General features: G+C 37.5%; 3 non-coding genes and 45 pseudogenes across 3 annotated transcripts in view; all 48 read right to left on the bottom strand.

Moving 5' to 3' along the window:
* The window catches only part of LOC148440562 (5S ribosomal RNA), a 119-nt pseudogene extending 24 nt beyond the window's left edge, over positions 1–95 (bottom strand).
* A 116-nt stretch (positions 96–211) lies between these two features.
* Positions 212–330, bottom strand: LOC148440561 (5S ribosomal RNA; annotated as a pseudogene).
* Positions 331–446: 116 nt separating this feature from the next.
* On the bottom strand, positions 447–565 carry LOC148440560 (5S ribosomal RNA; annotated as a pseudogene).
* Positions 566–916: 351 nt separating this feature from the next.
* LOC148440559 (5S ribosomal RNA) lies at positions 917–1,035 on the bottom strand (annotated as a pseudogene).
* Positions 1,036–1,151: 116 nt separating this feature from the next.
* LOC148440558 (5S ribosomal RNA) lies at positions 1,152–1,270 on the bottom strand (annotated as a pseudogene).
* Positions 1,271–1,386: 116 nt separating this feature from the next.
* On the bottom strand, positions 1,387–1,505 carry LOC148440557 (5S ribosomal RNA; annotated as a pseudogene).
* A 116-nt stretch (positions 1,506–1,621) lies between these two features.
* LOC148440556 (5S ribosomal RNA) lies at positions 1,622–1,740 on the bottom strand (annotated as a pseudogene).
* Positions 1,741–1,856: 116 nt separating this feature from the next.
* Positions 1,857–1,975, bottom strand: LOC148440555 (5S ribosomal RNA; annotated as a pseudogene).
* Positions 1,976–2,326: 351 nt separating this feature from the next.
* On the bottom strand, positions 2,327–2,445 carry LOC148440554 (5S ribosomal RNA; annotated as a pseudogene).
* A 116-nt stretch (positions 2,446–2,561) lies between these two features.
* On the bottom strand, positions 2,562–2,680 carry LOC148440553 (5S ribosomal RNA). The gene has a single exon (XR_015876134.1). It is a non-coding gene; the product is annotated as a 5S ribosomal RNA (ribosomal RNA).
* Positions 2,681–2,795: 115 nt separating this feature from the next.
* LOC148440552 (5S ribosomal RNA) lies at positions 2,796–2,914 on the bottom strand (annotated as a pseudogene).
* Positions 2,915–3,031: 117 nt separating this feature from the next.
* Positions 3,032–3,150, bottom strand: LOC148440551 (5S ribosomal RNA; annotated as a pseudogene).
* A 116-nt stretch (positions 3,151–3,266) lies between these two features.
* Positions 3,267–3,385, bottom strand: LOC148440550 (5S ribosomal RNA; annotated as a pseudogene).
* A 116-nt stretch (positions 3,386–3,501) lies between these two features.
* LOC148440549 (5S ribosomal RNA) lies at positions 3,502–3,620 on the bottom strand (annotated as a pseudogene).
* A 116-nt stretch (positions 3,621–3,736) lies between these two features.
* Positions 3,737–3,855, bottom strand: LOC148440548 (5S ribosomal RNA; annotated as a pseudogene).
* Positions 3,856–4,206: 351 nt separating this feature from the next.
* Positions 4,207–4,325, bottom strand: LOC148440547 (5S ribosomal RNA; annotated as a pseudogene).
* Positions 4,326–4,441: 116 nt separating this feature from the next.
* On the bottom strand, positions 4,442–4,560 carry LOC148440546 (5S ribosomal RNA; annotated as a pseudogene).
* Positions 4,561–4,676: 116 nt separating this feature from the next.
* On the bottom strand, positions 4,677–4,795 carry LOC148440545 (5S ribosomal RNA). The gene has a single exon (XR_015875978.1). It is a non-coding gene; the product is annotated as a 5S ribosomal RNA (ribosomal RNA).
* A 115-nt stretch (positions 4,796–4,910) lies between these two features.
* LOC148440544 (5S ribosomal RNA) lies at positions 4,911–5,029 on the bottom strand (annotated as a pseudogene).
* A 117-nt stretch (positions 5,030–5,146) lies between these two features.
* Positions 5,147–5,265, bottom strand: LOC148440543 (5S ribosomal RNA; annotated as a pseudogene).
* A 116-nt stretch (positions 5,266–5,381) lies between these two features.
* On the bottom strand, positions 5,382–5,500 carry LOC148440542 (5S ribosomal RNA; annotated as a pseudogene).
* A 116-nt stretch (positions 5,501–5,616) lies between these two features.
* LOC148440541 (5S ribosomal RNA) lies at positions 5,617–5,735 on the bottom strand (annotated as a pseudogene).
* A 116-nt stretch (positions 5,736–5,851) lies between these two features.
* LOC148440540 (5S ribosomal RNA) lies at positions 5,852–5,970 on the bottom strand (annotated as a pseudogene).
* A 116-nt stretch (positions 5,971–6,086) lies between these two features.
* LOC148440539 (5S ribosomal RNA) lies at positions 6,087–6,205 on the bottom strand (annotated as a pseudogene).
* A 115-nt stretch (positions 6,206–6,320) lies between these two features.
* LOC148440538 (5S ribosomal RNA) lies at positions 6,321–6,439 on the bottom strand (annotated as a pseudogene).
* Positions 6,440–6,555: 116 nt separating this feature from the next.
* Positions 6,556–6,674, bottom strand: LOC148440537 (5S ribosomal RNA; annotated as a pseudogene).
* A 115-nt stretch (positions 6,675–6,789) lies between these two features.
* On the bottom strand, positions 6,790–6,908 carry LOC148440536 (5S ribosomal RNA; annotated as a pseudogene).
* Positions 6,909–7,024: 116 nt separating this feature from the next.
* On the bottom strand, positions 7,025–7,143 carry LOC148440535 (5S ribosomal RNA; annotated as a pseudogene).
* A 116-nt stretch (positions 7,144–7,259) lies between these two features.
* On the bottom strand, positions 7,260–7,378 carry LOC148440534 (5S ribosomal RNA; annotated as a pseudogene).
* Positions 7,379–7,494: 116 nt separating this feature from the next.
* Positions 7,495–7,613, bottom strand: LOC148440533 (5S ribosomal RNA; annotated as a pseudogene).
* A 116-nt stretch (positions 7,614–7,729) lies between these two features.
* On the bottom strand, positions 7,730–7,848 carry LOC148440532 (5S ribosomal RNA; annotated as a pseudogene).
* Positions 7,849–7,964: 116 nt separating this feature from the next.
* LOC148440531 (5S ribosomal RNA) lies at positions 7,965–8,083 on the bottom strand (annotated as a pseudogene).
* Positions 8,084–8,198: 115 nt separating this feature from the next.
* LOC148440530 (5S ribosomal RNA) lies at positions 8,199–8,317 on the bottom strand (annotated as a pseudogene).
* Positions 8,318–8,432: 115 nt separating this feature from the next.
* On the bottom strand, positions 8,433–8,551 carry LOC148440529 (5S ribosomal RNA; annotated as a pseudogene).
* A 117-nt stretch (positions 8,552–8,668) lies between these two features.
* LOC148440528 (5S ribosomal RNA) lies at positions 8,669–8,787 on the bottom strand (annotated as a pseudogene).
* Positions 8,788–8,903: 116 nt separating this feature from the next.
* LOC148440527 (5S ribosomal RNA) lies at positions 8,904–9,022 on the bottom strand (annotated as a pseudogene).
* Positions 9,023–9,138: 116 nt separating this feature from the next.
* LOC148440526 (5S ribosomal RNA) lies at positions 9,139–9,257 on the bottom strand (annotated as a pseudogene).
* Positions 9,258–9,373: 116 nt separating this feature from the next.
* LOC148440525 (5S ribosomal RNA) lies at positions 9,374–9,492 on the bottom strand (annotated as a pseudogene).
* Positions 9,493–9,608: 116 nt separating this feature from the next.
* Positions 9,609–9,727, bottom strand: LOC148440524 (5S ribosomal RNA; annotated as a pseudogene).
* Positions 9,728–9,843: 116 nt separating this feature from the next.
* LOC148440523 (5S ribosomal RNA) lies at positions 9,844–9,962 on the bottom strand (annotated as a pseudogene).
* A 351-nt stretch (positions 9,963–10,313) lies between these two features.
* Positions 10,314–10,432, bottom strand: LOC148440522 (5S ribosomal RNA; annotated as a pseudogene).
* A 115-nt stretch (positions 10,433–10,547) lies between these two features.
* LOC148440521 (5S ribosomal RNA) lies at positions 10,548–10,666 on the bottom strand (annotated as a pseudogene).
* A 116-nt stretch (positions 10,667–10,782) lies between these two features.
* Positions 10,783–10,901, bottom strand: LOC148440520 (5S ribosomal RNA; annotated as a pseudogene).
* A 115-nt stretch (positions 10,902–11,016) lies between these two features.
* Positions 11,017–11,135, bottom strand: LOC148440519 (5S ribosomal RNA; annotated as a pseudogene).
* Positions 11,136–11,251: 116 nt separating this feature from the next.
* Positions 11,252–11,370, bottom strand: LOC148440518 (5S ribosomal RNA; annotated as a pseudogene).
* A 116-nt stretch (positions 11,371–11,486) lies between these two features.
* LOC148440517 (5S ribosomal RNA) lies at positions 11,487–11,605 on the bottom strand (annotated as a pseudogene).
* A 351-nt stretch (positions 11,606–11,956) lies between these two features.
* LOC148440516 (5S ribosomal RNA) lies at positions 11,957–12,075 on the bottom strand (annotated as a pseudogene).
* Positions 12,076–12,425: 350 nt separating this feature from the next.
* LOC148440515 (5S ribosomal RNA) overlaps positions 12,426–12,500 on the bottom strand; it is a 119-nt gene continuing 44 nt past the window's right edge. Inside the window, exon 1 of the ribosomal RNA XR_015875976.1 lies at positions 12,426–12,500. This exon is cut by the window's right edge and continues 44 nt beyond it. This is a non-coding gene — a ribosomal RNA (5S ribosomal RNA).

Genomic DNA, 12,500 nt, shown 5'->3' with positions numbered 1-12,500 from the left:
GGTGGTCTCCCATCCAAGTACTAACCAGGCGCAACACTGCATAGCTTCCAAGATGAGACGAGATTGGGCATGTCCACTGTGGTTTGGCTGTAGGTTCTCAAAAGTGTTAAATTTAGACCACTTTTACTTCTTAACACAAGTAAATTCATTGATAAGTTGAAAAAATTAAATGTAAAATGTAATAGAAAAGAATGTTAAGGCTGCATAAAATTACCTACAGCACCTGTTATTCCCAGGTGGTCTCCCATCCAAGTACTAACCAGGCACAACACTGCATAGCTTCCAAGATCAGACGAGATTGGGCATGTCCAGTGTGGTTTGGCAGTAGGTGCTCAAAAACTTTAACTTTAGACCTCTATTACTTCTTAACTCAAGTAAATTCATTGATAAGTTGAAAAATTTAAATGTAAAATGTAATAGAAAAGAATGTTCTGGCAGTATAAAATTACCTACAGCTCCTGGTATTCCCAGGTGGTCTCCCATCCAAGTACTAACCAAGCCCAACACTGCATAGCTTCCAAGATCAGACGAGATTGGGCATGTCCAGTGTGGTTTGACTGTAGATGCTCAAAATCATTAACTTTAGACCTGTATTACTTCTTAACTCAAGTAAATTCATTGATAAGTTGAAAAAATTAAATGTAAAATGTAATAGAAAAGAATGTTATGGCAGTATAAAATTACCTACTGCACCTGGTTTTCCCAGGTGGTCTCCCATCCAAGTTCTGACCATACCCAACACTGCATAGCTACCAAGATAAGACGAGATTGGGCATGTCCAGTGTGGATTGGCTGTAGGTGCTCAAAAGTATTAACTTTAGACCTCTATTACTTCTTAACTCAAGGAAATTCATTGATAAGTTGAAAAAATTAAATGTAAAATGTAATAGAAAAGAAAGTTCTGGCAGTATAAAATTACATACAGCTCCTGGTATTCCCAGGTGGTCTCCCATCCAAGTACTAACCAGGCCCAACACTGCATAGCTTCCAAGATCAGATGAGATTGGGCATGTCCACTGTGGTTTGGCTGTAGGTGCTCAAAAGCATTAAATTTAGACCGCTTTTACTTCTTAACTCAAGTAAATTCAATGATAAGTTGAAAAAATTAAATGTAAAATGTAATAGAAAAGAATGTTATGGCAGTATAAAATTACCTACAGCACCTGGTATTACCAGGGGGTCTCCCATCCAAGTACTAACCAGGCCCAACACTGCATAGCTTCCAAGATCAGACGAGATTGGGCTTGTCCAGTGTGGTTTGGCTGTAGGTGCTCAAAAACATTAACTTTAGACGTCTATTACTTCTTAACTCAAGTAAATTCATTGATAAGTTGAAAAAATTAAATGTAAAATGTAATAGAAAAGAATGTTATGGCTGCATAAAATTACCTACAGCACCTGGTATTCCCAGGTGGTCTCCCATCCAAGTACTAACCAGGCACAACACTGCATAGCTTCCAAGATCAGACGAGATTGGGCATGTCCAGTGTGGTTTGGCAGTAGGTGCTCAAAAACATTAACTTTAGACCTCTATTACTTCTTAACTCAAGTAAATTCATTGATAAGTTGAAAAATTTAAATGTAAAATGTAATAGAAAAGAATGTTCTGGCAGTATAAAATTACCTACAGCTCCAGGTATTCCCAGGTGGTCTCCCATCCAAGTACTAACCAGGCCCAACACTGCATAGCTTCCAAGATCAGACGAGATTGGGCATGTCCACTGTGGTTTGGCTGTAGGTGCTCAAAAGCATTAAATTTAGACCGCTTTTACTTCTTAACACAAGTAAAATCATTGATAAGTTGAAAAAATTAAATGTAAAATGTAATAGAAAAGAATGTTATGGCAGTTTAAAATTACCTACAGCAACTGGGATTCCTAGGTAGTCTCCCATCCAAGTAGTAACCAGTCCCAACACTGCATAGCTTCCAAGATCAGACGAGATTGGGCATGTCCAGTGTGGTTTGGCTGTAGGTGCTCAAAAACATTAACTTTAGACCTGTATTACTTCTTAACTCAAGTAAATTCATTGATAAGTTGAAAAAATTAAATGTAAAATGTAATAGAAAAGAATGTTATGGCAGTATAAAATTACCTACTGCACCTGGTTTTCCCAGGTGGTCTCCCATCCAAGTTCTGACCTTACCCAACACTGCATAACTACCAAGATAAGACGAGATTGGGCATGTCCAGTGTGGATTGGCTGTAGGTGCTCAAAAGTATTAACTTTAGACCTCTATTACTTCTTAACTCAAGGAAATTCATTGATAAGTTGAAAAAATTAAATGTAAAATGTAATAGAAAAGAATGTTCTGGTAGTATAAAAATACCTACATCTCCTGGTATTCCCAGGTGGTCTCCCATCCAAGTACTAACCAAGCCCAACACTGCATAGCTTCCAAGATCAGATGAGATTGGGCATGTCCACTGTGGTTTGGCTGTAGGTGCTCAAAATCATTAAATTTAGACCGCTTTTACTTCTTAACACAAGTAAATTCATTGATAAGTTGAAAAAATCAAATGTAAAATGTAATAGAAAAGACTGTTATGGCAGTATAAAATTACCTACAGCACCTGGTATTCCCAGGTGGTTTCCCATCCAAGTACTAACCAGGCCCAACACTGCATAGCTTCCAAGATCAGACGAGATTGGGCATGTCCAGTGTGGTTTGGCTGTAGGTGCTCAAAAACATTAACTTTAGACCTCTTTTACTTCTTAACTCAAGTAAATTCAATGATAAGTTGAAAAATGAAATGTAAAATGTAATAGAAAAGAATGTTATGGCAGTATAAAATTACCTACAGCATCTGGTTTTCCCAGGTGGTCTCCCATCTAAGTACTAACCAGGCCCAACACTGCATAGCTTCCAAGATCAGATGAGATTGGGCATGTCCAGTGTGGTTTGGCTGTAGGTGCTCAAAAACATTAACTTTAGACCTCTTTTACTTCTTAACTCAAGTAAATTCATTGATAAGTTGAAAAAATCAAATGTAAAATGTAATAAAAAAGAATGATTTTGGCTGTCTAAAATTACCTACAGCTCCTGGTATTCCCAGGTGGTCTCCCATCCAAGTACAAACCAGGCCCAACACTGCATAGCTTCCAAGATCAGACGAGATTGGGCATGTCCAGTGTGGTTTGACTGTAGATGCTCAAAATCATTAACTTTAGACCTGTATTACTTCTTAACTCAAGTAAATTCATTGATAAGTTGAAAAAATTAAATGTAAAATGTAATAGAAAAGAATGTTAAGGTAGTATAAAATTACCTACAGCTCCTGGTATTCCCAGGTGGTCTCCCATCCAATTACTAACCAGGCGCAACACTGCATAGCTTCCAAGATGAGACGAGATTGGGCATGTCCACTGTGGTTTGGCTGTAGGTTCTCAAAAGTGTTAAATTTAGACCACTTTTACTTCTTAACACAAGTAAATTCATTGATAAGTTGAAAAAATTAAATGTAAAATGTAATAGAAAAGAATGTTAAGGCTGCATAAAATTACCTACAGCACCTGTTATTCCCAGGTGGTCTCCCATCCAAGTACTAACCAGGCACAACACTGCATAGCTTCCAAGATCAGACGAGATTGGGCATGTCCAGTGTGGTTTGGCAGTAGGTGCTCAAAAACATTAACTTTAGACCTCTATTACTTCTTAACTCAAGTAAATTCATTGATAAGTTGAAAAATTTAAATGTAAAATGTAATAGAAAAGAATGTTCTGGCAGTATAAAATTACCTACAGCTCCTGGTATTCCCAGGTGGTCTCCCATCCAAGTACTAACCAGGCCCAACACTGCATAGCTTCCAAGATCAGACGAGATTGGGCATGTCCAGTGTGGTTTGACTGTAGATGCTCAAAATCATTAACTTTAGACCTGTATTACTTCTTAACTCAAGTAAATTCATTGATAAGTTGAAAAAATTAAATGTAAAATGTAATAGAAAAGAATGTTATGGCAGTATAAAATTACCTACTGCACCTGGTTTTCCCAGGTGGTCTCCCATCCAAGTTCTGACCATACCCAACACTGCATAGCTACCAAGATAAGACGAGATTGGGCATGTCCAGTGTGGATTGGCTGTAGGTGCTCAAAAGTATTAACTTTAGACCTCTATTACTTCTTAACTCAAGGAAATTCATTGATAAGTTGAAAAAATTAAATGTAAAATGTAATAGAAAAGAAAGTTCTGGCAGTATAAAATTACATACAGCTCCTGGTATTCCCAGGTGGTCTCCCATCCAAGTACTAACCAGGCCCAACACTGCATAGCTTCCAAGATCAGATGAGATTGGGCATGTCCACTGTGGTTTGGCTGTAGGTGCTCAAAAGCATTAAATTTAGACCGCTTTTACTTCTTAACTCAAGTAAATTCAATGATAAGTTGAAAAAATTAAATGTAAAATGTAATAGAAAAGAATGTTATGGCAGTATAAAATTACCTACAGCACCTGGTATTCCCAGGGGGTCTCCCATCCAAGTACTAACCAGGCCCAACACTGCATAGCTTCCAAGATCAGACGAGATTGGGCTTGTCCAGTGTGGTTTGGCTGTAGGTGCTCAAAAACATTAACTTTAGACGTCTATTACTTCTTAACTCAAGTAAATTCATTGATAAGTTGAAAAAATTAAATGTAAAATGTAATAGAAAAGACTTTTATGGCAGTATAAAATTACCTACAGCACCTGGTATTCCCAGGTGGTCTCCCATCCAAGTACTAACCAGGCCCAACACTGCATAGCTTCCAAGATCAGACGAGATTGGGCATGTCCAGTGTGGTTTGGCTGTAGGTGCTCAACAACATTAACTTTAGACCTCTTTTACTTCTTAACTCAAGTAAATTCAATGATAAGTTGAAAAATGAAATGTAAAATGTAATAGAAAAGAATGTTATGGCAGTATAAAATTACCTACAGCACCTAGTATTCCCAGGTGGTCTCCGTTCTAAGTACTAACCAGGCCCAACACTGCATAGCTTCCAAGATCAGACGAGATTTGGCATGTCCAGTGTGGTTTGGCTGTAGGTGCTCAAAAACATTAACTTTAGACCTCTTTTACTTCTTAACTCAAGTAAATTCATTGATAAGTTGAAAAAATGAAATGTAAAATGTAATAGAAAAGAATGATTTTGGCTGTCTAAAATTACCTACTGCACCTGGTATTCCCAGGTGGACTCCCATCCAAGTACAAACCAGGCCCAACACTGCATAGCTTCCAAGATCAGACGAGATTGGGCATGTCCAGTGTGGTTTGGCTGTAGGTGCTCAAAATTATTAAATTTAGACCTCTATTACTTCTTAACTCATGTAAATTCATTGATAAGATGAAAAAATTAAATGTAAGATGTAATAGAAAAGAATGTTATGGCAGTATAAAATTACCTACAGCTCCTGGTATTCCCAGGTGGTCTCCCATCCAAGTACTAACCATGCCCAACACTGCATAGCTTCCAAGATCAGACGAGATTGGGAATGTCCACTGTGGTTTGGCTTTAGCTGCTCAAAATCGTTAAATTTAGACCGCTTTTACTTCTTAACTCAAGTAAATTCATTGATAAGTTGAAAAAATTAAATGTAAAATGTAATAGAAAAGAATGTTATAAGAGTATAAAATTACCTACAGCACCTGGGATTCCTAGGTGGTCTCCTATCCAAGTACTAACCAGGTCCAACACTGCATAGCTTCCAAGATCAGATGAGATTGGACATGTCCAGTGTGGTTTGGCTGTAGGTGCTCAAAAGCATTAAATTTAGACCTCTTTTACTTCTTAACACAAGTAAATTCATTGATAAGTTGAAAAAATTAAATGTAAAATGTAATAGAAAAGAAAGTTATGGCAGTTTAAAATTACCTACAGCACCTGGGATTCCTAGGTAGTCTCCCATCCAAGTACTAACCAGTCCCAACACTGCACAGCTTCCAAGATCAGACGAGATTGGGCATGTCCAGTGTGGTTTGGCTGTAGGTGCTCAAAAACATTAACTTTAGACCTGTATTACTTCTTAACTCAAGTAAATTCATTGATAAGTTGAAAAAATTAAATGTAAAATGTAATAGAAAAGAATGTTATGGCAGTATAAAATTACCTACTGCACCTGGTTTTCCCAGGTGGTCTCCCATCAAAGTACTGACCAGGCACAACACTGCATAGCTACCAAGAAAAGATGAGATTGGGCATGTCCAGTGTGGTTTGGCTGTAGGTGCTCAAAAACATTAACTGTAGACCTCTTTTACTTCTTAACTCAAGTAAATTCAATGATAAGTTGAAAAATTAAATGTAAAATGTAATAGAAAAGAATGTTATGGCAGTATAAAATTACCTACAGCTCCTGGTATTCCCAGGTTGTCTCCCATCCAAGTACTAACCAGGCCCAACACTGCATAGCTTCCAAGATCAGACGAGATTGGGCATGTACAGTGTGGTTTGGCTGTAGGTACCCAAAGCCATTAACTTTAGACCTCTATTACTTCTTATCTCAAGTAAATTCATTGATAAGCTGAAAAAATTAAATTTAAAATGTAATAGAAAAGAATGTTATGGCAGTATAAAAATACCTACAGCACCTGGTAATCCCAGGTGGTCTCCCATCCAAGTACTAACCAGGCCCAACACTGCCTAGCTTCCAAGTTCAGACGAGATTGGGCATGTCCAGTGTGGTTTGGCTGTAGGTGCTCAAAAACATTAACTTTAGACCTCTTTTACTTCTTAACTCAGGTAAATTCAATGATAAGTTGAAAAATGAAATGTAAAATGTAATAGAATAGAATGTTATGGCAGTATAAAATTACCTACAGCACCTAGTATTCCCAGGTGGTCTCGCATACAAGTACTAACTAGGCCCAACACTGCATAGCTTCCAAGATCAGACGAGATTGGGCATGTCTAGTGTGGATTGGCTGTAGGTGCTCAAAACCATTAACTTTAGACCTCTTTTACTTCTTAACTCAAGTAAATTCATTGATAAGTTGAAAAAATGAAATGTAGAATGTAATAGAAAAGAATGTTTTGGCTGTCTAAAATTACCTACAGCACCTGGTATTCCCAGGTGGTCTCCCATCCAAGTACAAACCAGGCCCAACACTGCATAGCTTCCAAGATCAGACAAGATTAGGCATGTCCAGTGTGGTTAGGCTGTAGATTCTCAAAAGCATTAAATTTAGACCTCTATTACTTCTTAACTCAAGTAAATTCATTGTTAAGTTGAAAAAATTAAATGTAAAATGTAATAGAAAAGAATGTTATGGCAGTATAAAATTACCTACAGCTCCTGGTATTCCCAGGTGGTCTCCCATCCAAGTACTTACCAGGCCCAACACTGCATAGCTTCCAAGATCAGACGAGATTGGGCATGTCCACTGTGGTTTGGCTGTAGGTGCTCAAAAGCAATAAATTTAGACCGCTTTTACTTCTTAACACAAGTAAATTCATTGATAAGTTGAAAAAATTAAATGTAAAATGTAATAGAAAAGAATGTTATGGCAGTTTAAAATTACCTACAGCACCTGGGATTCCTAGGTAGTCACCCATCCAAGTACTAACCAGTCCCAACACTGCATAGCTTCCAAGATCAGACGAGATTGGGAATGTCCAGTGTGGTTTGGCTGTAGGTGCTCAAAAACATTAACTTTAGACCTGTATTACTTCTTAACTCAAGGAAATTCATTGATAAGTTGAAAAAATTAAATGTAAAATGTAATAGAAAAGAATGTTATGGCAGTATAAAATTACCTACAGCACCTGGTATTCCCAGGTGGTCTCCCATCCAAGTGCTAACCAGGCCCAACACTGCATAGCTTCCAAGATCAGACGAGATTGGGCATGTTCACTGTGGTTTGGCTGTAGGTGCTCAAAAGCAATAAATTTAGACCGCTTTTACTTCTTAACACAAGTAAATTCATTGATAAGTTGAAAAAATTAAATGTAAAATGTAATAGAAAAGAATGTTATGGGAGTATAAAATTACCTACTGCACCTGGATTTCCCAGGTGGTCTCCCATCCAAGTACTGACGAGGCCCAACACTGCATAGCTACCAAGATAAGACGAGATTGGGCATGTCCAGTGTGGATTGGCTGTAGGTGCTCAAAAGTATTAACTTTAAACCTCTATTACTTCTTTACTCAAGGAAATTCATTGATAAGTTGAAAAAATTAAATTAAAATGTAATAGAAAAGAATGTTATGGCAGTATAAAATTACCTACAGCACCTGGTATTCCCAGGTGGTCTCCCATCCAAGTGCTAACCAGGCCCAACACTGCATAGCTTCCAAGATCAGACCAGATTGAGCATGTCCAGTGTGGTTTGGCTGTAGGTGCTCAAAAACATTAACTTTAGACCTCTTTTACTTCTTAACTCAAGTAAATTCAATGATAAGTTGAAAAATTAAATGTAAAATGTAATAGAAAAGAATGTTATGGCAGTATAAAATTACCTACATCACCTAGTATTCCCAGGTGGTCTCCGATCTAAGTACTAACCAGGCCCAACAATGCATAGCTTCCAAGATCAGATGAGATTGGGCATGTCCAGTGTGGTTTGGCTGTAGGTGCTCAAAAACATTAACTTTAGACCTCTTTTACTTCTTAACTCAAGTAAATTCATTGATAAGTTGAAAAAATGAAATGTAAAATGTAATAGAAAAGAATGATTTTGGCTGTCTAAAATTATCTACAGCACCTGGTATTCCCAGGTGGTCTCCCATCCAAGTACAAACCAGGCCAAACACTGCATAGCTTCCAAGATCAGATGAGATTGGGCATGTCCAGTGTGGTTTGGCTGTAGGTGCTCAAAAGTATTAAATTTAGACCTCTATTACTTCTTAACTCAAGTAAATTCATTGATAAGATGAAAAAATTAAATGTAAAATGTAATAGAAAAGAATGTTATGGCAGTATAAAATTACCTACAGCTCCTGGTATTCCCAGGTGGTCTCCCATCCAAGTACTAACCAGGCCCAACACTGCATAGCTTCCAAGATCAGACGAGATTGGGAATGTCCACTGTGGTTTGGCTTTAGGTGCTCAAAATCGTTAAATTTAGACCGCTTTTACTTCTTAACTCAAGTAAATTCATTGATAAGTTGAAAAAATTAAATGTAAAATGTAATAGAAAAGAATGTTATAAGAGTATAATATTACCTACAGCACCTGGGATTCCTAGGTGGTCTCCTATCCAAGTACTAACCAGGTCCAACACTGCATAACTTCCAAGATCAGACAAGATTGGGCATGTCCAGTGTGGTTTGGCTGTAGGTGCTCAAAAACATTAACTTTAGACCTCTTTTACTTCTTAACTCAAGTAAATTCATTGATAAGTTGAAAAAATTATCTGTAAAATATAATAGAAAAGAATGTTATGACTGCATGAAATTACCTACAGCACCTGGTATTCCCAGGTGGTCTCCCATCCAAGTACTAACCAGGCCCAACACTGCATAGCTTCCAAGATCAGACGAGATTGGGAATGTCCACTGTGGTTTGGCTTTAGGTGCCCAAAATCGTTAAAATTAGACCGCTTTTACTTCTTAACTCAAGTAAATTCATTGATAAGTTGAAAAAATTAAATGTAAAATGTAATAGAAAAGAATGTTATAAGAGTATAAAATTACCTACAGCACCTGGGATTCCTAGGTGGTCTCCTATCCAAGTACTAACCAGGTCCAACACTGCATAGCTTCCAAGATCAGACGAGATTGGGCATGTCCACTGTGGTTTGGCTGTAGGTGCTCAAAAGCATTAAATTTAGACCTCTTTTACTTCTTAACACAAGTAAATTCATTGATAAGTTGAAAAAATTAAATGTAAAATGTAATAGAAAAGAAAGTTATGGCAGTTTAAAATTACCTACAGCACCTGGGATTCCTAGGTAGACTCCCATCCAAGTACTAACCAGTCCCAACACTGCCCAGCTTCCAAGATCAGACGAAATTGGGCATGTCCAGTGTGGTTTGGCTGTAGGTGATCAAAAACATTAACTTTAGACCTGTATTACTTCTTAACTCAAGTAAATTCATTGATAAGTTGAAAAAATTAAATGTAAAATGTAATAGAAAAGAATGTTATGGCAGTATAAAATTACCTACTGCACCTGGTTTTCCCAGGTGGTCTCCCATCAAATTACTGACCAGGCACAACACTGCATAGCTACCAAGAAAAGACGAGATTGGGCATGTCCAGTGTGGATTGGCTGTAGGTGCTCAAAAGTATTAACTTTAGACCTCTATTACTTCTTTTCTCAAGGAAATTCATTGATAAGTTGAAAAAATTAAATGTAAAATGTAATAGAAAAGAATGTTATGGCAGTATAAAATTACCTACAGCACCTGGTATTCCCAGGTGGTCTCCCATCCAAGTACTAACCAGGCCCAACACTGCATAGCTTCCAAGATCAGACAAGATTGGGCATGTCCAGTGTGGTTTGGCTGTAGGTGCTCAAAAACATTAACTTTAGACCTCTTTTACTTCTTAACTCAAGTAAATTCAATGATAAGTTGAAAAATTAAATGTAAAATGTAATAGAAAAGAATGTTATGGCAGTATAAAATTACCTACAGCTCCTGGTATTCCCAGGTGGTCTCCCATCCAAATACTAACCAGGCCCAACACTGGATAGCTTCCAAGATCAGACGAGATTGGGCATGTCCAGTGTGGTTTGGCTGTAGGTGCCCAAAGCCATTAACTTTAGACCTCTATTACTTCTTATCTCAAGTAAATTCATTGATAAGCTAAAAATATTAAATTTAAAATGTAACAGAAAAGAATGTTATGGCAGTATAAAATTACCTACAGCACCTGGTAATCCCAGGTGGTCTCCCATCCAAGTACTAACCAGGCCCAACACTGCATAGCTTCCAAGTTCAGACGAGATTGGGCATGTCCAGTGTGGTTTGGCTGTAGGTGCTCAAAAACATTAACTTTAGACCTCTTTTACTTCTTAACTCAAGTAAATTCAATGATAAGTTGAAAAATGAAATGTAAAATGTAATAGAAAAGAATGTTATGGCAGTATAAAATTACCTACAGCACCTAGTATTCCCAGGTGGTCTCCCATCCAAGTACAAACCAGGCCCAACACTGCATAGCTTCCAAGATCAGACGAGATTGGGCATGTCCAGTGTGGTTTGGCTGTAGGTGCTCAAAAGCATTAAATTTAGACCACTATTACTTCTTAACTCAAGTAAATTCATTGTTAAGTTGAAAAAATTAAATGTAAAATGTAATAGAAAAGAATGTTCTGGCAGTATAAAATTACCTACCGCTCCTGGTATTCCCAGGTGGTCTCCCATCCAAGTACTTACCAGGCCCAACACTGCATAGCTTCCAAGATCAGACGAGATTGGGCATGTCCACTGTGGTTTGGCTGTAGGTGCTCAAAAGCATTAAATTTAGACCGCTTTTACTTCTTAACACAAGTAAATTCATTGATAAGTTGAAAAAATTAAATGTAAAATGTAATAGAAAAGAATGTTATAGCAGTTTAAAATTACCTACAGCACCTGGGATTCCTAGGTAGTCACCCATCCAAGTACTAACCAGTCCCAACACTGCATAGCTTCCAAGATCAGACGAGATTGGGCATGTCCAGTGTGGTTTGGCTGTAGGTGCTCAAAAACATTAACTTTAGACCTGTATTACTTCTTAACTCAAGTAAATTAATTGATAAGTTGAAAAAATTAAATGTAAAATGTAATAGAAAAGAATGTTATGGGAGTATAAAATTATCTACTGCACCTGGTTTTCCCAGGTGGTCTCCCATCCAAGTACTGACGAGGCCCAACACTGCATAGCTACCAAGATAAGACGAGATTGGGCATGTCCAGTGTGGATTGGCTGTAGGTGCTCAAAAGTATTAACTTTAGACCTCTATTACTTCTTAACTCAAGGAAATTCATTGATAAGTTGAAAAAATTAAATGTAAAATGTAATAGAAAAGAATGTTATGGAAGTATAAAATTACCTACAGCACCTGGTATTCCCAGGTGGTCTCCCATCCAAGTACTAACCAGTCCCAACACTGCATAGCTTCCAAGATCAGACCAGATTGGGCATGTCCAGAGTGGTTTGGCTGTAGGTGCTCAAAAACATTAACTTTAGACCTCTTTTACTTCTTAACTCAAGTAAATTCAATGATAAGTTGAAAAATTAAATGTAAAATGTAATAGAAAAGAATGTTAAGGCAGTATAAAATTACCTACAGCTCCTGGTATTCCCAGGTGGTCTCCCATCCAAGTACTAACCAGGCCGAACACTGCATAGCTTCCAAGATGAGACAAGATTGGGCATGTCCACTGTGTTTTGGCTGTAGGTGCTCAAAAACATTAACTTTAGACCTCTATTACTTCTTAACTCAAGTAAATTCATTGATAAGTTGAAAAAATTAAATGTAAAATGTAATAGAAAAGAATGTTATGGCAGTATAAAATTACCTACAGCACCTGGTATTCCCAGGTGGTCTCCCATCCAAGTACTAACCAGGCCCAACACTGCATAGCTTCCAA

This window comes from Taudactylus pleione, unplaced genomic scaffold (assembly GCF_031769625.1).
Source record: "Taudactylus pleione unplaced genomic scaffold, aTauple2 ptg001666l, whole genome shotgun sequence".
NCBI lineage: Eukaryota > Metazoa > Chordata > Amphibia > Anura > Myobatrachidae > Taudactylus > Taudactylus pleione.
The sequence above is the reverse complement of the archived record's forward strand: the minus strand, read 5'-3'. Positions and strand labels throughout refer to the sequence as shown.